Genomic DNA, 16,556 nt, shown 5'->3' on the forward strand with positions numbered 1-16,556 from the left:
CTGCCAGTGATCATGTCCCAGCCTCTGCAGAGTGTGGAGCAGGGACTCTCATGACAGCATCACCCATGTCAGCACTGCACAGAGGGCTCTGGCCCCTGCTCTTCTGGCACTTTTTGAAGCCTGTGCTGTTGACCACTCTCAGACAAATGCCTCAAATACTTTCTTGGACTTGTCACTTTCCCTATGTGCCCCAGACTTTGTTAGGTTCTCTTTCACAGGCAGCTGATTCTCTTGACAGCTGGACTTTATGATCTTAGAGGTCCTTCCCAGATGTAATGGTTATATGATTCCTGCATCATAAAAATCTTCTTTCAGATCCTTAAAAATGTTTTATCTTAAAATCAAACTCATCCTCCCAGTTTTCCTTGTTTCCTGTGCACCATATAATGATTCTTATTTACCAGCTCATTTTCCCACATACTTCCTAGCATATTTATTTTTATCCTGAAAAGGGCAGCTACATCAGCATTTCCCTCTATACCAGCTCTAGCACCAGAAATTTCTCTTCAGGAGAGGGTCCCATCCTGCTTTCTCCTGCTTGTCAGTTCTTGCCATTGGAGACTCTTGTGGAATCTGGAGTAGCAATGGCCTGTGGCAGTTGAGACTCTGGATGCCAGCAGGCCCTGATTCCCACACCACACACAGGAGTCCATTGTCTACATTTACCCCGCTTTCTTTTTCCCTCAATGCCTTTTTTTTTTTTTCATCTATTTCTGAAAAACATTTCAGCCACCCTGCAGCAGAGGGAGGAAGAGAAATGCAAGCTCAGGGGCACGAGTTAAACCACAGGAAGGGGTGGTGGAGGTGCCCAGGTGAGCAGCCCCCTCAGGCCTCCCCTCCAGGGCAGCCAGGTCACCACAGAAAGTCTCCTGCAGAAAGGACACAAGCCTCTGGAAGGTGGAGGTGCCCAGGTGACAGAGAAAGTCCCCTGCAGGAAGGACAGAAGCCCCTGGGAGCTGCTTCATCTGCTGCTGGCGGCTCCTGCAGGGGATGCTGATATTGCTGAGCTGTGTGTTCTGCCGGGCTGCCATGGGCCCCGACTGCCACACCCCACACAGGCATGGCCTGGCGCCAAAAGCAGGGACACAGCAGGGGATTCTCCTGCTGCCACAGCCAGTTCCTAAGGGAACCTGCCACAGCCACATTGCTGGCTTTGCTGGGGCAAGGCCACCGGAGTGACATTGTGAGAGCAAGGGTGTGACACCATGGAGGGGACAGTGCCGCCCCAGCGGGGCTGGGTGAGCAGCTCTCCCTGCCAGGGAAGGCAGCTGCACTCCTGCACACACGGGAGGCTGCTGGCAGCCCCAGGGCACCCAGGCAGGTGGCACATGGGCATATTGGGGAGCATCAGTTTCTTGTGACCCACCACACGCTCAGGGGGTGGGGGCTGACATCGCACCCTTACTGCCCCTGCCTGCTGGGGACAGATTGCAGGCAGAGCACTGCAGGGCGCTGCCTACGTGCAGGCACAATTCTGAACTATAAACTGGTTTAAAGCAAGACTCTCTGCTGGCTTTGAGGGCTATTAAGCTTGATTTACTCAAGGCTCTCTATACTGATACAGGGACAGAATTTTAAAAGAGGAATTCCCATAAAGCATATTCCATTTTCATTCTATACCTGCCGAGCAATGTGACATTTGGAAGTCATCATTTTGAAAACAATCCAGATATTTAACTAAAGAAGTAGCTTCCAAAATTCATCAGCCTTAAAGAGTCCAGGCTGCAGGAATACATGGCAGAATTCTGAACCTACCCACAGCTTCCACCAACACCCCTTTGTGCAGGATAGGAGTAAACATAAAGTGCTGTCACTGCAGGCAAATCAATAAAATAAACCATATAAAGGAAACAAACCACCAAATCTTCCTCAACACACAGCTATATGACTAATGCTAGGCTTTTTGACTTTAACAGTTATTAAATCTGAGAGCATGTCTTTGCAAATGATTATGTGCATTACTCAAAAATTAGAGCTGAGCAAAAGTAATTTTGCCTTAAACAAAGGTAACTAAACTGCCAGCTCTGTTGAGGTAACAAGGCTGGGCACTGTTAGGTTATAGAGGGAAGAGGCAGTCCTGCCCCAAAGAGCCTAGAATCTGTGGGCAGGCAGATGATTGCCAGTGGAAGGAGCACAGGGAAACAGAGAGAATGTATAGCTTGGCATGCAAAGCAATATTCTCAGCTCACTTACAGTCAGACTGTTTCCAAATTTTTGTAGGCATTGCAGCAAAACACGGTGTAAAGGAGGGATGTGAAGATGATAAAGGAATTTTAAGATGGTAAGGGAGGCAAGGAACAGGAACAATGTTAGTTGTATTGTTGAGTTACATAGTAGTATCTTCACAAAGCACAAAATAAAGGAGATGAATTGGAATACATTGATGACAGAAGTAGGAAATGTCATCAATAAAAGAAGACTGCAATGCTGTGTAGATGAGCTATAGACTGCAGAGTTCAGTCCTCAAAGTCATCTAAGGTTACAGATACACAGCAGCAAGAGATTTGTGTTGCTGAGGCTTACGGAGTTACCATTGAAGTAGCTTAAACTATGCATTTATTTCCTGCTGAGCACTGACTCCTGCACTTCCCACAGCTCCACTGCCAAGCAGTCACTCCTGTGTTTGCAGCCTGCCTGCCCACAGTGCTTTGATGCCATTGAGGGACAAAAGAATAGAAACTGACAAAAATGTCATAGCAAAATAATAGGAAAAAATTGAATTCATTACAGCTATGGAGAAAGGAGAAATTCTTTCATGGAAATTTTACCAGAAAATGCTGCAATTTGTATGTGTGAGAAACTACAGGGGGGGAAGATCTGGAAGTATTTCCTAAGCAAAGGCAGGTAAGCTTTACTGTGGCTGGAAAAGCACAAAGGTACTGCTCCAGAGCTTACCTGGAACCCAGTTCTGTCAAGCAGGGCTGGATCTCTCTCACCTAACTCCAGGTAAGGCTCACACGGATGCCTGCCTTGGAGCTAGTTGCTCTAAATTCCCATTCTCATTTACCTATTTCAAGTGTTTATGTTAAGATCAGGGCAGGAAGTGACAATAGACAGTGAGTTGGTACAAACTGCACCCCACTGATTACAGCAGGACAACTCAAAATGAAGCTCTTATGAAGAATGGCTTTTAAGATGACCAAAGCAGATTAAAGGCATATATTACAAGAAGAAGCTATATTTAACCTCACAAAAGGAGGATCATGAAACCCTTCCTCTCAGAGTCTGACAAGCAGTGAGGATGTCCTTGAGCACTGATTTTTGCCTCACTCCCCAACTACTGCATGTGATCAATAGCCAAGTTTCATCTCCCCTCACTCAGTGGAGATCTGCATAGAGGGAAAGCAACATCAGTAGTATTAAGTGGCCATAGAAAAGTCAACATATGAGAAGGCTGAATAGAAGGCTTTGCATAAGCAATTACTAGTGACCGGATAGACAGCTACAAAACCTTTGGGGGGATGATCTCCAACATCCCAGAACAGTCATTTCCCTACAGAACTGACAGCCACTGTCCAAGAGCCATCAGCTGGATGAGCACATTTGCTGTCATCTTTTCTCCAGCTCAGATGTGTACCAGTTTAGATGAATTTATTCCTTTCACAAGTGAAACCCAAAATGAAATAAACAAACCAAGCACAAAACAACCCAACCCAAACCCACAAATAGAAACAATGGGCATTTCTTAAAGGTCTGAAGACCTTAATAGAAGCTAGCATGTTTTGAAAAGGTGCTGCTGCATTCATGCCAGCCACTGACAATTCTTATGTTAGGGTCCATCTTAATGCGCTGAACAATTTTGCAGAACCTGTAGGTTGGACTGCAACAGAAAACTGTTCTATGATGACATGGGCAGGAGAAGCTTGCCTGCTTCTGCTGTGCAAGACACTGCATCACAGGCACCTTCCTGTTGTCTCACTTAACACATGCTCCTGGGCAGTTTAAAGTGCATAGCAGAATTACAAACGTCTTTTTGGAGTAATAACTTTGTCTTGCTGCTTCTGTGGTGGGTTCAGAGGTCAACCAGCCCAACATGCTATGAGAGAAGCTGAAACACCTGGACTGAGAGCTGTGCTTGCTGACCTGAGAATTGTCTGTGTGCATACTGCTGGACAGACTCACCTAGGGATGTTATTCTGGGAAGGCTCATATCTGGCAGGCAGTGGACAGACTTCCACACAGGTCCAGAGTCCCAGTTAACCCTGGAAACAGTAACAGAGTTCCTTTTTCCTCACCAAGTGCAATGCCCTGTCCTGCCATGTCCCAGGTTTGAGCACACACACTCCATGAGCAGGGTAGCGCACTGAAGGACCTGCAATGCAGTCCTGAGAGCTTGTGAAGAAGGTGGAGATCATCCCTTAACATAAAGCCATTCTTCTGCTACCAAGGCACTGCTGATCTGAGGTGGGAGGCCTATGGCACCCCTGTGGATGTGTCTGGATACATGAGTTGCAAGACAAATCATTAGTTAAGACCACCATGCATGGTGCACTCCTCTGACTGTGTGCAGCACTTAGCTGGTTTTAATCCATGACAGATTATTCCTTGCTCTAAAGGAGTGACATACAGTGGCTGCTATTTTGCAAGAAACAAGGCATTGGGCTCTTTCCTGTGAACAACCTGCAATTTCCCATCTGCTTAGGAGCAAAGAGGAGCAAGCTTGTTAAGGAGCAAGGCATGTTCTCTCATTCTGCTCTACTCCCTAAAGTCCACTAAAATGGGTATCTACATCAAGACACCCACCAGATACTGGCTTCCATGCCAGGATGAACATGTGTTCCTGGCTGGCTATCCAGAGTGGGTGTTTTTCACTGTGAGAGCTGGTATGAGAAATTTTATTACAATCTGTGATGAGAACTCTTCATGTTGTGTCCTTTGCTGCTTCTGTGGCTGATGAGGCTAAAAGCTGGACTCTACTCCATGTCCTCAAAGGCATCTCTCATTCCATCTGCAGGGGGTTCCAAGTCATGCCAGGTTTCATCACAGCACCCTGGATATCTTCTGCATCTTGACACAAAGTGCACAGAAACTGACCTGTGTAACCATTGTAACCTGCTCACTGCACATATACACACAGCCCAGGGTCCTTGGAATCTGAATTTGTTTGTAAAAAGCTGGACAGATTATTCTGGAAGTGCTGTATTGCTGCTGGGAAATTTTCTCATGAGTAAAACTGCCCATAAGCAGATGCATGTGCAACCAACTATTGCACAGGGTTCTCTTTCCTCGTGTGTCTCCCACACTGCAGCCCTGTTGCACACACGCCGAGTCCCGAGGGAGTGAGAGAGCTCAGCAAGCAGCCTTCTGACATGTAACTCCAGGTATCTAGTACGGCAAATGGGGACAGGAGGCTGGGCCTTTCATTCCATGCCTGTGAATGGCTGGATGGCTTGCAAAGGTGGCTGGATGGCTATTTTGTATGTGTGACCAACCCTAACATACAGCATGCTGGGCTTTTCTGGAACTTAGGGATATGTTTCATTTGTTTCAGAGCACAGTCACAGTGTGAAATTATGGCTGCAGTGGGGATATCTGGGGTGCCAGGACTCTGGAACAGGATTAATTCTAAGAAGGATTCATTCTAAGAAGATACAAATACATTCAAAGCATGACCACAATTTTGGTTCTAATTCTAAAGCACTGTTTTACAACAGAAGTACAACTTCAGCCAGTCATTTCATTGGTACCTCTCTGTGCCTTTCAAACAAAATTTTCAGGCAATAAAATTGTCTAAATTACTATATTCCATATGGCTTTATAAACTGTGAGTAATGAATTCTACAAAAGCACCTGTACCACCTTCTAAACAACCCTGTACAATCTCTTTGGAGGGGCTGGAACTTTTCCTACACGTGATAACAGTTAAAATGATGAGATGTAGAGCTATTATGAAAATGTAGAATTTTACTGACATTCACCATTAGTGAATTAGAAAATGGGTCTAAACATCCAGAGGTTGTAAAGTCTTTCATAGTGGTCTCCTAGGGAATTTTCTTACATTTAGTGGCAATGGATATCTGGGTTGGTAACATCCAAAAATGGTTTCTGATTTAGAAACTGTAAATGCTTTGATTAATCCTGGATATATTTTGCAGAACGCTGTGTGTCTCCAATGCAACAGGCTAGTGAATTAGTTCACCAAAACCACAAAAGGTCTGTAAATTCCCTTGTAAGACTTTAAACTGAAATATAAGAAGATATAAATTACTTGAGCTTTCCAAGTTTGACAGAAAATCTTTCAAAGCTTTAAATTAAATCACAGAGCTCTAGTGGGAACCTTGCTAGCTGAATTTTTGTTCTTGCATGCTTTCTGGTATGTTCCCTTGTTTTGATTCCTTGCAATTGCCTTCACATTGCTGATTACACATGGTTCTCATTCTTTACAGTCTGCTGTCCAGTTTAAATGTTCTAATCCCTTAAACAGACATCTATTAGTTCTGGCATGGCATTGTAAGCATAGCTGTGGCTATTTAACACTATTTGTAGTCTATTTTTAGGCATAATCCTGGTAAAGGTATGTGTCTTATGTTGTGAAGTCTCAAGCTGAACACTGCAGGATTCTTTCATCAACTCCATAAGGGAGTAAAAAAATCTATGCAATAAATATGAAATAAAGCATGACAAATACATTAATCCAAAGAGCACCACTTCTACAATATTTAATTTTTCATTAGGTGGTTTTTATTCTGATGTTGTGAATGTCTGACTGTGAGGCCAAGCAGAAATTACTAGAACAGAATTCAAATCATCTGGGAGTGGAAAACAAAATGAGGGTCAGAGCAGTGAGCATTTGCACTTAAGTAGGATCACTGATTCAAAGATCACAATTCCCAGAGCACAACCCTAACAGCTCACTAGGACCAGATGGAATTCACCTAAGAGCTCCAAACCAACTGAGGGATGAAATGACACCGCTGCGAGCCGCAGTGTGAAACCTCTCCCTGGGAATCCTCTGGGTCAGGATGGGAAGGTGGGGAAATGACTGATTGCTACAAAGGATTCCAGGGGTGATCTGAGGAGCTACAGATGAGTGAATATGATGTCCTTGTTTAGCAAATCAATAGAAGCCACTGCAAGGAAGAGAATGAGCATGGACAAATGTATTGGGAAGCACTCCATTAAGCATCCGTAAAAGAGGACATCACAAGCCAACTGGCATTTTTTTGAGGAATTGGCAAATAAGCAAACAAGGTGTATTAAAGTACATTTTTACAATTAGATGGAGAAAAAGAAAGCCCTTAAAAAGGAAGTGTCATGAGCTTAGAAGATCCTAATTTAAATGAATGAGCAATTTAAAAATTTGGAAAAAAAAGAAGTAGGAATGCGGTTTTCCCACTGGAAGGAAACCACCAACACAATCCTTTGGGACTTCTTGCCAGGATCTGTGCTGCTCAGCAAAGTCTTAAATGACCTGGAAAAGGTGATGAATAATGGGAGAACAGAGACTGCTGATTCCATTACAGTTATCACAGGGATTAAAATCAAAAGCTGACTGTGCAAAGCTGCAGAAAAGCACTATGATCATGCACAACTTGAGATAAAATGGCAGATAAAATTCCACATAGGATATTGTGAAATGGTGGGCATAATTACGTAAACTGATAAGATCTGTTCATAAATTAAAAAACATTACCATGAAGATGTCAGCTCCATACCCAGTGAAGGGTCAAAAAAGCAACTAAATTATTTGAAAAGGACTAGAAAAAAACCCAGAGCACAGTTCAACAAATGTGTGGTGAACCAACAGTTTTAATAACATGGGCAGTTTTTGTTCTCTCATCTTTGAAAGGATGAAGCAGACTTAGAAAAGTTACAGGAAAGGGCAAAAAAAGTAGGAAAAGTTTCTTTACGAAGAATCTGCAAACAGGCCTCTTAAAGTTGTGTGTGTCCTCCCACTCTTCTTCCCTGCTTTCCTCCTTCCTCTGGATGGAGTCTTCTCCCTCTCATGTTACTGTGTTGTTACCAAAATTTCCATAGTCTTCCCAGGCAAATCAAGGATCAAAATACAGCCTGTAGGGATTTCCTCTTCTAACTCAGAGGGAGGGCTTCTTCCATCTTCCTACTCCAAATCAGAAAATTAATGTGGATTCACTGCACTAAGATACAAAGGTTAAAAAAAAAAACCAACTCTTTGAGTTTTTTACCTCTTTCCTGCATCACAGCCTTGTCAACAAGAATTTTACAGATTATCAGACATTGACTTTTTCAGTTTGGATGCAGAGACTGCTTTCAGAGCAGAGCTTCTCCATGAGTTAAGAACTGCAGTGGCAAACTCTCCCACCTGGAAGTTACTTTCAGAGCTGACTGTAAACTCCTCCCACATCATAGCTTATAGAAATCTCTGTCCTCTGCTTTTCCCTGATGGTGAGGTGGTACTACTCTTTAAGCACATTTCACTCTTACCTCTCGTGTATGGGAAGCTGGAGTCAGCTTCATTTGAAAACCAGAGCACAGGTACTACAATTGCCAGGGGGTGCACATGCCCTGATTCCTTCATCTTCAAACTTACCTCTGACTAGTTTTGAGTCAGATGGAAAATCACTCCAACTTCAGAGATGTGTTCATGGATTCCCACTCATTTGAGTGGGACAGACACTCAGGTACTGAGAAACCCACTGCTTCAGTCCTTGGATCACACCTATTCAAAGACCTGAGCATTGCAGTTCAGGAGGAATGGGACTCATGGGCTGTGGGTGGGAAGCTGCCTTTGTATAGGTTCTACAAAGACTTTCCATGAAGGGCAGATCAGTACCTTCCTATGAACTTGTACACAAAAGCCTTTCCCTGCTAGAGATGATTTGTTTTTTACAGTGTCTGTAGAAGTGTCCAATTACACAGATTACACAGATTTCTCCTTTGCTTCGTTCCCTACAGCCTGAAGCACTCATCTTCATTAACTTAGTGTCACATATTTTTGTGGGCATCAGAAGCCCAGTGGAAGGCTGAGTGTAACACTGTAGAAAGAAGATTGCTAGTCACTATAAAAATGCAAAGCACAACCAAGAGAGGGTGCTTTAATTTCAGATAGACAGCTGTAAAATTGCTTAGCAAAGATAGTTGGAAATTTGCTTGTACTTCTTCCCAATTGCAATGCAGAGGTGAATGGCTGTGTGCTGATAAAGCCATCTGTCTTGTGGGTGCCTGGAGGAAGCCTCTGCACCAAAGCAATATTGCCAGTTTTACTGTGAGTATCCTGGTGCACAATACTCTTGAGCTGAGAGCTGGATTGCAGACATTTCTGCTGCCTCAGGGCATCCCAGAGCACAGCACCCCTGTTGTAATGACTCTTGTTCAAAAGCTCAGGCTGCAGGATTGGGAAGGGGATGAGGAATGCTGCAGGGCATAATGCATTGCCAGCACACCAATCCATGCACTGAGGTAATATTGAGGTCCATGGACTCAGATTTGAAGCCAAAGAAGAGAAAGAACCACTGTCAGTAGAATGCTTTGGTTGGGTAGGTTTTTCAGGTGGTGTGCATATCCTGGTGTGGAGTGCTGGTTTTCACTGGGGTAGGGTTAATTGGGTTAATTCCCAATAGCTGCTGTGGGGCTGTTTTGGATTTATGCTGAAAGCAGGATTGATAATTGTATTGGGTTTGTGAAGCCACATTTTGGCAGTGCAGGAGCTACAGCAGCGGCTCCTGTGAGCAGCTGCCAGAAGCTTCCTCCATGTCCTGCAGAGCCAATGCCAGACAGCTCCAGGATGGCACCACTGCTGGCCAAGGCAGAGCCAGTCAGGAAAAATGGTAACACTTCTGTGATAAGATAGTTAAGAAGGCAAAAAAAGGTTATTGCACAGGTATAATAGATATATAATAAAACCAGAGAAGAGCAGAGTGAAAGTACGTAAGAGGAACAGCCCTGCAGACACCAGGGTCAGTGCAGGAGGGGCAGGAGGTGCTCCAGGCACCAGGGCTGAGATTCCCCTGCAGCCCCTGGTGCAGCCCATGGTGAGGCAGCTGTGCCCCTGCAGCCCATGGGGACCCACAGGGATGCAGAGATCCGCCTGCAGCCCATGGAGGAGACCCACACTGGAGCAGGGGTGCCTGAGAGGAGGCTGTGACCCTGTGGGAGGCCTGTCCTGTAGCAGGGTCTGGGCAGGGTCCTGCAGGGCTGTGGAGAGAGGAGCCCACTCTGGAGCAGGCTTACCAGTGGGGACCCTGTGGGGGACCCAGGCTGGAAGAGGGTGTGCCTGAGGGACTGCACCCTGTGGAAGAGTGACCTGTCCTGCAGCAGTCTGGGGGGGACTGACACCTGTGGGATGGACTCACGTTGGAGAAGTTCATAGAGAGCTGTCTCCTGTAGGAGGGACCCCAAGCTGGAGTAGGGGAAGGACTCCTCTCCCTGAGCAACAGCAGAAACAACCTGGGATGAACTGACCATAACACCCATTCCCACCTCCCTGCACTGCTGGGGCAAGACGTAGAGCTGGGAAGGAGGGAGGGGTGGGGCAAAGTGCTTTTAAGATTTATTTCACTTCTCATTATCCTGCTGATTTTCTTATTAATAAATTCATTTAATATCCCCAGGTTGAGTCTGTTTTGCCTGTGATGTTATTTGATGAGTGATCTCTCCTGGTCCTCATCTCAACCCATGAACCCTTTGTTATATTTTCTGTCCCTTGTCCAGCTGCTCCCCAGAGGGGAGCAAGAAAGAGGCTTTGGTGGGTGCCTGGTCACCCCAGTAGGTGACCAGCTGGGGTCAACCTACTACAGTAATACAAGGATATTTCCACTGCTGCTGGCATTGCTCAAACACTCAAGGCCTTTTCTGTTCCTCACTTCACCCCAGCAGTGAGGTGACTGGAGGTGCACAGAGTGTTGGGAGGGGACAGCTGATCCCAACTGACCCGGGGATATGGGGTCATGGTCAATATGGAAAGCTGGGGGAAGAAGGAGGGGACATTTGGAGTGATGGTGTTTGTCACTGTTCGTCACTGTTACACGTGAGAGAGCCCTGTTTCCCTGGGGATGGCTGAACACCTGCCTGCCTGTGTTAAGTGATAAATTTATTTCTTCTTTTGTTTTCTCTGTGCGTGTGGCTTTTGCTTTTCCTATTAAACTATCTTTAAACATCCCTTCTGCTCTTCTGATTCTTCTCCCTGTCTTGCTATCGGGGAGAGAGAGCTGAATGTGGTTAAACCAGACCACATTCACAAAGAAAAGAGTGACAAAGTCTGGCCTAGTTTCTAGTTTGGATTTCTAAAATATAGTTTTATGATTTTTGTATAATTTGAGACTTTGTTCTTTGGTCAGCTTCAAGCTAAATACCATTCAAGAGACTCCTGTACCACACAACTGTGATTTCAGGACATTAGTGATTCCTGTGATCAGCCTTGCACAACTGGAGCTGCACCAAGGTTGACAGAGAGGACCCACAGTTTCTTCTCAAAAGACTAATGATCCTCTTGGAAATACTTGCTCAGTGTCATCTCATCTTTGTGACTTTTACCTCCTAAGTTTTCCACTGCCCTCATTTGAAAATAAAGGTCTCAGGTTACCCACAAGAACACTGTCAAGCACAGAGCACAGTGGGTCTGTGGGTCACCATCACAATCTACAAGGAAAAGCTACACTTGTGTCTCCTTCTCATCTGTTCACACCACCTCAGTAAGGCACTGCTGCCTGCTGCTTGCCATGATCTGCCCATGTTCAAATTCCCACCCTGTGGTACCTGCAGGGTTGTTCAAGATCACTTCTCACTTTGCAACACCTTGCAAATTATGGAAAAAGTAGACGGAGAGGGGACTTTTAGAAACACAACAGTCAGCAAAGTCTTTATGCCTCAGGTACCCTGACAAAGACACCTGAACTGGTTTTGGCTTGATAGTAAAACTTGATGTTTTTTGCTTATGGAAAAAAGAATCAGACTGGAAGAAAGGATAGTACCAGGACATTTTGACAGAAATACTGCTTTTTTCCCCCTAAGACTTCTAGTGTAGGGGAGAGTTGCAGGAACTTTTGGAATCCTGCAAGGCATTGTGCATTAGCAATGAGCCAGATCCTGGGAGCTGAAGGCTCTATGCTGTTCGTCTGCAAGGTCTTATACAGCCACAGTTCAATTAATAATTCTGATGAATCCTTACATTGATTGTATCTTAGGGTTTGGATAGCCATGCACAGCATTTAACATGCCTGTGCTGCAGCCTGGAAATCTGCTCAGAGAACTGCTTCTGTAAGGAACTGAAAATTTACATATCCCACTATAAAGCTGTGAATGCAAATTCGCAAGCAAACTTCTACATCTCAAATCTGGTTTATTCATCAGCACTTAATGAACTCGTTGCAGGGATCTTGCCTCAATTATCAGCCAGAAGAAATGCAACACAACAGATAAGGCAAACAATAGACACCTTTGTAACTGAAGCTGTGGATCACACCTTGCAGGAAAAGGAAAAAATATGAATGTTCCCTTGATGTTTAAAAATGAGGAATCTTACACAATCATCATTCTTAACTAATGTAAATCATTCCTTGCAGAACAACAAATTGAAAACACCTAAGATAAATTTGAGAGGATATTTACTTTGAGTATTTTTCAACTGTTCTGTTCCCCCTAAACATATTATAAAACACAATTTTAGAGGTTTTTGTTTTTTGTACAGTGTCTTTAGTTTGGGTTCTTATCCTTATCTGAAAAATTAAAGCATGTTTTTGTAGAAAACTGAAGAAACTTCAGTTGTTGACAACTATTACACCTAGTGCCACACGACTTTCTGATCAAAACAAAAAGCACATAATCTAATAAATACATGCTAAATACATTAGAAATCCACTAAATTATTTCAGTTTTCTGTTTTCAAAAAGAAGGTACAAATATGGAATCATGACTGAATAATGTTAATTCTCTCTAAATCCCATGAAGATTAATACTAGGAATGAACATGTTTAGCATTTTTACTGATGATATGGAGGAAAATGTAATAATTGATGGTAAAATCTGCAGATGTCATGAAGACCAGCAGATAGTCAATACTAATGAAAGCAGTACAGGCACACAAAATGATCCATCATTTACTAATCTACACATACTGAAAAAAAAATTGAAGTTAATACAGCCAAACAGAAAGACTAACATTTACAAACACGAAGTGTGCAACCAAGGACTAAATCCTGGATAGCAATAAATCTCATGAGCACCTGTCTACTATTAAAAATAATTTAACATGGTCTTCCTATATAATCCTATGTCAAGAGGTTGATCTAAAACCAATGAAACAGTGAGTACAAAAGTTGGCACTTCTGAGATTTTAAATGAATGCTAAGTTTCTATGCTCAGTTCCAGCAGGGTTGTTTCTCAAATGGTGGGGAAAAAATGGAGAATGTATGAGGGAGTCACAAAACCAAGCCGGAAGCTATAGAAAATGCTTTAAATCAAATTGTTTAAAGAGATAATACTTAAGGTGTCAAAAAGAAGATTGCCTTGTAGCTTGATTACAGAGTTCAAAAACTTTCACAGGAAGTAGTGAGGGACTACTTGATCTAGTGAAGAAAATCATACCAACAACTAATGGCTGAAAGTTAAATCTAGAAAAACTGAAATTAAAAAAAAGGCACATGATTCTAAGCATGAAAGTGATTGAGTACTGGAATAAATGACTAAAAAGGGGCTAAATCTTCATTCCTTGATGTCCTTAAATCAAGATGGCCTGTCTCTGTACATGCCTTGCTTTAGCAAAAACCACAAATTGGGCCTTTGTCAGACTGGTCTTTGCCCTGAAGTAAAGGGAAAATTTATGACCAGAGATCTAGATGGGGTCAGAGAAGATAATCTCATGTCCTTTTCAGTCTTCCTTTCCACAAATCTATCAATTTACTGAATGAATATAGAGAAAAAACTTTCTGACTGACTTTTTCCATCTGGATAACAACATGACCCATAGCAAATTGTAAATCATACAGTAATAAAAGTATGTCAGAAGCCATAGAGATGAATATATTCTTGAAATGCCTTCTAATTTAGAAATTTAGAGTTATTTAATATTTTACACATTAATTTTATTCTGAGTAATTGAATCAAGGTGAAAGGGTTAAGCAGACAGGCTAAATGAAACACTGTGCCATGTACTTAGTTTAATGTGGCTGGAAAAATCAATGAACTTTGGTCTGTCAGCTTGCAATCACAGATTTAATTGAAACATGTCAAGTATTTTAAACTGTTTACTAATGTAAATAGAATCCAGCAGTATAGCCATGGTAATAAGCCAAGCAGCTTTCCCTGAATTCCAATCAGATTTCAACATGACCTTCATTTTAAGCTGCCACATGCCGGAGATCAAATAGTTATCATTATGTCTACAGAGTTCAGTGATTACACCTGTGATTCTCAAGAAACCATATTCCTTCTGTAGAATCCAGGTAATGGTTGATCAGTTTGATATTCCTAGCAATGGTTAATCTTTCTTTGAGCATATATATATAGTCACTTCCACTTGATCATTGTCACTGGGAGGAGGAATCACACAGCAAACTTTTACTGAGTCTGCCTGAGAAATAGTGGAGGCTTTGTGCACATACACAAAGGGAACAAGAAGAACAGGAGAAGCATCTCCTCAGCTTGTGTTGGGTGAACTCCAGGCACAGCTGTACAACACCTCCTTACTCTTCTTCTCCCTTCCCTTTTTACCACTCGCAGGCAGTAGCTTCCCACAAGAAGACATGAAAGCATCGAGGAGAGGCCTGTCCAAGCTGAAAGAGCTTGTGTCAGGAGTAAGTGATGTTTTGGCCATGCAACATGCACATTCCTGTCCTTTTCTCAGGTGCAGTAAATGATCTTTTTTTCATTCCTTTTTTCTTTTCTTTTCTTTTCTTTTCTTTTCTTTTCTTTTCTTTTCTTTTCTTTTCTTTTCTTTTCTTTTCTTTTCTTTTCTTTTCTTTTCTTTTCTTTTCTTTTCTTTTCTTTTCTTTTCTTTTCTTTTCTTTTCTTTTCTTTTCTTTTCTTTTCTTTTCTTTTCTTTTCTTTTTTTTTTTAACCAGACCCGGATGCCTGCAATGCAGATGTTTTCATGACTAACCTATTTACGCTTTCATACCAGACAACATGAAGCACTAAGTTCTCCCACTGGTACCATTGTTCCAATTCTAAAGTAGATGTCTAGCAGCAGTCAGTTATATCCAGCTATTTAATCCCAGTGATTAGGAAATTCTTTAGGATGGGCAGCTCAGATGGTAAAAGCTACACTGTAGACATGTGAAGTCAGGAGGAATGACTGCATCCCTCCAAGCTCTCCTTAGCAAGATGCAGAACATTGCCTCCAAAGCACCTGCTGGGGAGAACCAGGTCCCCATTTTACCAGACAGATCACATGTACAATGTGAAATTATGAAGCCACTTTAAACTATCAGCAGCCTTGCCCACAGGTTCAAGCACGTTCTCCACTGTAGACAGGTCTATTGCATTTTCTGAGCACCCTGTCATCTCAGAGGTGACAGAACTGGCTGCACTGGTGCTGTGCAGCAGGGCAAACCTGCATCAAACTGCTGCTGATTTAGGAAAGGAGGAAACAGCAGAGAAAACAGGGAGATTGATGTGGGAGTACATAGACAGTAAGGCAGCATTAGTCAGCACAACAGGCAGTTGTCCTGGCACCCTACTGACCAGGCTTGGGGCTCTGGCCAAGGTTTTGGGCAGGACCACAGTAAAACAGAGCTTTATAGAAGGGAAGGAAGACAATGGAAAGATTGTGCTGTACAGTTGTGGAAAGCATTCTGGGGAAAAAGCACAAATGTGCAAATCTGAAAGTATGCCAAATGGGTGATGGAAATTAATACCAGAGACTGGCAGGGATGGAGGAATCATCTGTGCACTGAATGAGGGATGGAGAGGACTGGCAAAGACTTTGAAAGTGAAGAAAATCAGCCCCTATTTGATGCAACCTATACCAGCCTAGAGTTGATGCAAAAGAAAAAGTTCCTTCTGTTTTTGTGTACTCCTCTTCAATCTTAGATTACACTTCTTTTTTGTCCATTATGTATCCTAAAACAGGACGTAACCTTGCAGTAATAATGTAAAAGAGAACTACAGCTTGCTTATACACTTTACCAGAGTATGGGGTGCATTAAAATGACTACAGACTATTAATTATGCAAAGTTAAAGCATTCAACTTAGACAATAGCCTTATTAAAGCTATATATTTGACCTTCACTGACTATGGTGCATATACAGTTTCAAATAATCATAGAATATAGTTTTTTCCTAGATTCTTAGAGACAGTAAACAAATACAGCATCTAAATTTCTGCTTTTCTAAAATACCTATGTCCCCCCCTCCCCCTAAGCCTGCATACATCGAACAGTTTAAAACAACAAACAAAATTTACTCAAAAGCAATGCAGAAGATAAAGCAGTAAAAAGTGAAGCTTAATTAGCTGCATAAACATATGCAATACAGCCCTCCTTAGGAGCAATCCAGGGCTGATGCAATTAACTGCAAAACATGCATAGCTAAAACCTGAAGTTTCCCTAAATATATTTTCCCAATCCTACAGATTGACATCTTTTGCAAAACTACCTTCTATTACTATGCCCAATGTGTAGCATACTGTACATGCATAACA

Source organism: Camarhynchus parvulus, chromosome 3, assembly GCF_901933205.1.
Source record: "Camarhynchus parvulus chromosome 3, STF_HiC, whole genome shotgun sequence".
NCBI classification, from domain to species: domain Eukaryota; kingdom Metazoa; phylum Chordata; class Aves; order Passeriformes; family Thraupidae; genus Camarhynchus; species Camarhynchus parvulus.